Here is a 6,348-nt window from a genome sequence, read left to right as displayed (position 1 = left end):
GGGGCTAAGAATCGATGTAGGAAATCAATTTGGCAGAATGGCTATCCGCTGGAAGTCGAATCCCTGGTTAGCCAGGATCGTCTTCATCTTATGTAATTTCTCCTTGTTTTAATCCTTTTTTTCCTCAAAAAAAAAAGAAAATTATTATATTAAATTCAATAATTTTAAATTTTGATAAAATATATTTAAAGTCTACATGATAAAAATAATAAAATTCAAACATGAAATTTTAATCCTTAATCGTATTTGATTCGTATTACTTTTAATTCTTATTATGTTAATTCAGCTTGAATTTTATACCTCATTTAATACAGAAATTCTCTTATGTGGACCAAAAAGTGTGGACCAAAATCCAATGGATGTAATAAAGCACAACATAAGTGAGGGCCACACTTTATTATGGGACCCACCACATCTATGGTTGAAAAACAAGTCCACAAAGTTAGTCGACACTTTTGGTCTACATAGAAGAATTTTTGCATTTAATAATATATATATGAGTGTTTTTGTTGGAAAAAAAGTGAATCTTATATATATATATATACAGAAATTCTCCTATGTGTGTGTGATAGAAGTGTTGTCTTTGAAAAAAAAGTAAATTATTTTTTCAAAAAAAATTAAATTATATATATGTGCGTATATATGTTATTCGTTTAAAATTAGCACTATATAAATGCTAAAATTCCCTTATTATTTTTTTGGAAAAGTGAATCTTAACTGTTGTCTTTGAAAACAACAGTTGTTTTGTGATCTTCGTATGCAATTAAATAATCTGGTTTCATTTAGGATAATCACTCCAATTTTTATTTTATATGAAATAAGTTTTCAGGTTTTTTTATATATAAATTGATCTAATTTCTTTAAGATTAGATAGACGTGTCATAAGAGAAAATAAAGAACATTAATAATATATTATTCAGTGCGCAGATGATTATGCAGTTTGATAGGTTATATACATGAAAATTATTCATCCACAATTGGGTGTTCTTAAAAAACAAACTCGAAAGACCGCTTATATTGACAAAATACCAAAATGATATGTGTCCATAATTGTCCATAATCTAGGTGGCATAAGGAGAAGTGTGAGGGATCATTTAATACAAAATGGTCCCCCACACTTCTCCTCATGCCACCAGATTATGGACAATTATGGATATGTAGTTCTTCCGGACAAAATAACATAATTAACTTTGTTTATTTTGTAAACAAAATTCCCAAAAATTATATTTGAAAATGAAATAAATTTTATGTTAATATATTTATAATTGTATGTAGATGAATTGAATGATGTTCATATATCTAAAGTCAATGAAGTTGGTGATGCTGAAGGTATGATTTCATCAATTTAATATGCATATCCAAAAATTTACTTCAATAATGTTTGTATTTATATTCCAATTTAATAACTAAATATTCAATCGTAATATTGAAATCTTTGGCATTTGATAACATGTATTGTAGGTAACGACAATGATCCGAGCTTAGAAGATATAAGTATTGAACATGATCTTGAAGGTAAAAGTGACATGTTAAGTTGTTACATTTAATTGATTTAATATATAGTAGCTCTCAAACAAAACAACGTGATTGTATTCTAATGATTTTCACACTTAATTATTTTGAAGGTGATGATCAGTTGGATCGGATATATTACAAAGGTTTGCACTTAATTTTTTTTATATTATTATATATTAAATAAATGTTACTTTTATTATATTGTTGTATCTTTAGTTAATTCAGATTATCACAAGTTGTTAAGCCTTTCGTTTTAAAATATGTGATTCTTAGATCCTTAATTCTATTACTTGTAGACTATTGGGACATTGGTGAACAAATATTTGATGCGGAAGCCGTGATGCTCTCTTTTAGTACAAAGAGCGAATAGGGAAATGGAGGATGTCAACAACTCCAAAATTTTCATCAAGTCGTATGCAAGAAAAAGTACAACTTCCATTGAAGAAAGAACATCTGCAACCATTAAATGATCTTTTGCACAAAGGGGATGCTAAAAGCAAACATTATTTTGAAAATATTCGAACTTTCAACATAACGTTTTGTTTTACATCAATGGGAGGAGAGATTGACAACAACGTTAATATAGGGACATGACCTTTTACATTAGATTGTGTTTATTGATCACATAGATTGTGTTCTCCCCGGAAAAAAAATACTATATTAATTATATGATATTTTGTATGAAACAAACTAAAAATAACCACATGGAGTACTCTGTTTATTTAAGCAACTATATTTGGATATCTTTTTGTTTCTTTTCTTGAAATTTATGTTAGGTGCTCAAGAATACTATATACCCATAACCCAATCTTTATTTAGTAATATATTTCTGAATTAATTTTTAATAGTAAACATAATTATGCATACACTTTTCTAAACTCACTTTGTGTTGGTTCTTCTATGAACAATTATTTGCGTGAAATTGTAAATATTTTTTTATTTGTGCATCGCACGGGTCCAAACACTAGTTTGGTATAATAATCATGTGATACTTGATTTTTCTCAATTAAAAATAACTAAAAGTTAAGGTCCTGTTTGGTATCACTTCTAAAAATTATGAAAACAAAAATTAAAAACAATAACATAAATATAAAACTGAAAATGAAAATGAAAACATAAATTTGACTACCTGTTTGGCTGTGTATTTAAAAAAGAAATGAAAACATAAATATGATTCAAGATGAGATCATCATGCGAAGACTGTCCCAAGACTTACTTGACCCCAAAGGCCGTCCCGGGATCGACTTGACCCCGAAGCCCGCCTTGACCATGACCCAGCCCTGAAGACTGTCCTAGGACAGAATCAACCCCAACGATCGTCCTGGGACAAACCCGACCTCGAATTCCATTTTTGGACTGATTAGACCCCGACAACCATCCCGGGACAAACCTTACCCTGATGATCATCCCGAGACCGACCAGACCCCAAAGATCGTCCCGAGACCGACCCAACCCCAAAGACCATCTTGAGATTGATCCGAACTCGAAGACTATCGCGGGACCAACCAGACCCTGACGACTGTCCGGGGACTAACCCAAACCCGAAGACTGTTCCAGGACAGACCAGACCCCAACGACCGCCCTGGGACTGATCCGACCCTGACTCCTGCTCTGGGACAGACCTGGCCCAGAAAACCGTCCCAAGAGTGACCCGCCCTGATGATCGTTCTAGGACTGACCTGGCCTAGAAGATTGTCCAGGGACAGACCTAGCCTCTAAGACTGTCCTGGGCCCTTATCCTCACCCGACTTCGAAGACCGTCGTGGAACGTACCAGACCCGAAAGCCCAACCCGGGACTGACCTTGCCCTAAAGACCAACCAGGATCGAGGCCTAATCCAATTGACCCGGGCACATAGCCTGTCCTGCGATCAACTTGTGCCGAAAACCTGACCTAGATCCACGGCCAACTCAGGCTTGGGACAGACCCACGCCGGAATCTAGGGTTGAACCCAACCCGAAAAATGAGAACAATGAGAAAAATGAGAGAAGGGTCGATACGCATGTTATGTGAGAGAGAAAGGAGGTCGTCATGTGTGTGGTGTTTTAAAACTTTTGAAAACTTATTTTTTGTGTTTTTAAAGATTTTGAAAACCTGTTGTATGTTTTCATAAAAAGGGAAACAAAAGTACAAACAAACACTATTTTTATTTTTGTTTTCTTTTTTTTGAAAACCAAAACAAAATACGAAAAACAATAGTGATACCAAACAATGCCTTAATTATTTGGTATTAATAATACATGGGCTCACGCCTACCTTGAATAAGTCTATATTACACAACATGAAACTGCGCTTGACTTTGTGGGAATTGGTTCAAACATTCAATCCAATATAGGTTCGCTCAAGCGAAACTGTGCTTGACTTTATCGTAATACTTTAATTATTGTCACGCCTATAATCCCACATCTGTCTAGCATAACCTAGCCTAATGCCTTACAAGCAAAACTCTTATCTTTTTTTTAGTAACGTGGAACATTGGATAACTGACAAGTGCGGGAAGATAACGCATGGTGACATTCGCACACGTTGAGTTGAGCAAGGTTCCATTTCGTAAATTGTGATAATGAAAACACCTATGAGATTTGAACTCACGATCTCCGGCTTGCACTAAGAGTTAATGCAATCAAGTTCACTATCTCATTCAATGATCCGTTGTTGTAAAACTCATACCCTCTCACCTTTAATCGTGTTTCTAGGCCTAAGTACTAGGGCTATGGAACAAAACCTAGAACCTGGACTGAAACTGGAAATCGGATCGATAGGTCTGGTTTGGATCCGGTTTTTGACATTTTCAGGTCAAACGGTTATGATAACTAAGAATAACCGATTCACACTGGTCCGGTCAGCGGCTTCATATTACTAAAACCATGGTGTTTGTACCAAGAATAAATCCTACAAGTCAGATGACATGTGACAAGGCGGGACCCACAATGCACAAAAAGCGGCCAATCTCCTGGTGACACATGGCAGAGGCAAGGAGAATTATTTACTAACCGATGTTCATTTTACAGATTTCTGATTGGTTGCTGGCCTGAAATCCAGGGATTAGTTCCCAAAAATCAGGACTGTCTAAAGATTTGATGTCCATATGGTGTGTGTTTGGTAGAGCGGTTTTGTTGATTTTCAACACTAGTTGTTACGCTGTGAAAAAAAAGTTGAGTTTAAAGCTGTGAAATAAGTTGTGAGGTGTTTGGTAGAGCGATTCTATTGTTAACGGTTAAGTTGTGTAAAATATATTTTGTTTGTATTTTCTAATTTTAATTATAATTAAAATATCTTTTGTATTTATTTTTTAAATTTTATTATAATATTTCTAATTATAAATTTAATTTATTAAGTATAATATAATTTAGGGATAATTTATTAACAAATACTTTTAATTTATTCATTAATATATTTTGTATTTCTTTTTAATCAATATATTTAATACAAAAATTTATATTGTAAATATATTTATAATCTAAATATAAATATAGTTAAATATATTATGTAAATATACAATATTTATTTAATAAAAATATAAAATAAATGTAGAAACGTTAAAATACTGCATTAAGTAATATTTTCTATGATTTTTAGTTACTTTAAATGGGTGGGTCCCACTAAAAAAATAAAAAATAAAAAAGCCTAGCTTTTTTAGCGTGGGACAACTTTTTGGGCATGGGATTTGGGCGTGGATCCCATGCCCAAAAAGCTATAACACCTTCAACCGCTTTAAAACAAACACCTATCTAAAGCTTTTTTTTTTAGCAGTACCGCCAGCTTATGCAGGCAGTACTGCCCAACTTATGTAGGCGGTATCGCTCAACTTACTCCCCTGTTTGGTGGGGTGGGCTGGGAAAGTAGGTCCGCTAGCGAGCCCACCCCAATAAATGCCTCACGAAACACAACCATGACTACTATTCAGGGAGTCTTGGTCCTAACATATAGATTCTTTTCAAATGTGATTTGTTAGATTGTTACCAATATTTTAGCAGGATTACATCAAAGAGAGTCCTGGAGAAACGGAATTATGTTAGCTGAACAACCCAGTTTTCTCTCAAACTTGTTTCCAGCTAAAGCACGACTCCACAAGACTCAACCCACGTTCGTCCTACACAACTTAGAAGTTCACAGTATTACACGATCTTTCGTGTAGAAGCAGTGACGAGATGATCTCCATGAGCCATATTCCCATGTTTTCCACCATGAAGCCTGGAGACTTGCAAAGCAGAAGCTACCAAGACATCCTAGAGAGTCCATTTCCTCCTTAAAGAAGAAGCACCACCAAAGAGATGTTGCCATCATTCCCATATTCAGGAGAAGGTTGCGGTTACGAAGCCCACTAACCCAGTCGCCGCAGCAAGTAACAAGAGAGTGGTTTTACCACGATTCCCATGATATCCCACAACATATCCTTGAAGAAGAAGTGCTCATCTCTTCGCACTATAAAAGAAAAAGAAGAAGAAGAAGCAAAACACCCTGCGTCCAACACAGACCTAACATCTTCAATCCTTTATTACTTTCTTAGGCATGACTTCGGTCACTTATCTTTTTATTTAGCATAGCTCCGCGCCAACTAGTACTTAGAATTACATTTCCACAAGCCCCCGCGGCTATGTTTTAGTTTAAGCCTGTAAAGCACATCTACATCCCCTGTGATTAGTCTTCTGTTTTCATGCTTTTTTCTAGATTGACACTCCACGCATTTATGTCCTTTTCCCGGAAGGCAAACCTCGAGCCAGCAGCTTGTGTTCTCTAACTGTGCATAGTCCGTTTGGTGCAGAGGTAAGATTCGATGCAGAATCCTACAACAATCCTATCAAATCCTTTGGGTTGACAGCAAGTCCTGAC

Source organism: Tripterygium wilfordii, chromosome 17, assembly GCF_013401445.1.
Source record: "Tripterygium wilfordii isolate XIE 37 chromosome 17, ASM1340144v1, whole genome shotgun sequence".
Lineage (NCBI taxonomy): Eukaryota > Viridiplantae > Streptophyta > Magnoliopsida > Celastrales > Celastraceae > Tripterygium > Tripterygium wilfordii.
This window is presented reverse-complemented; position numbering follows the sequence as displayed.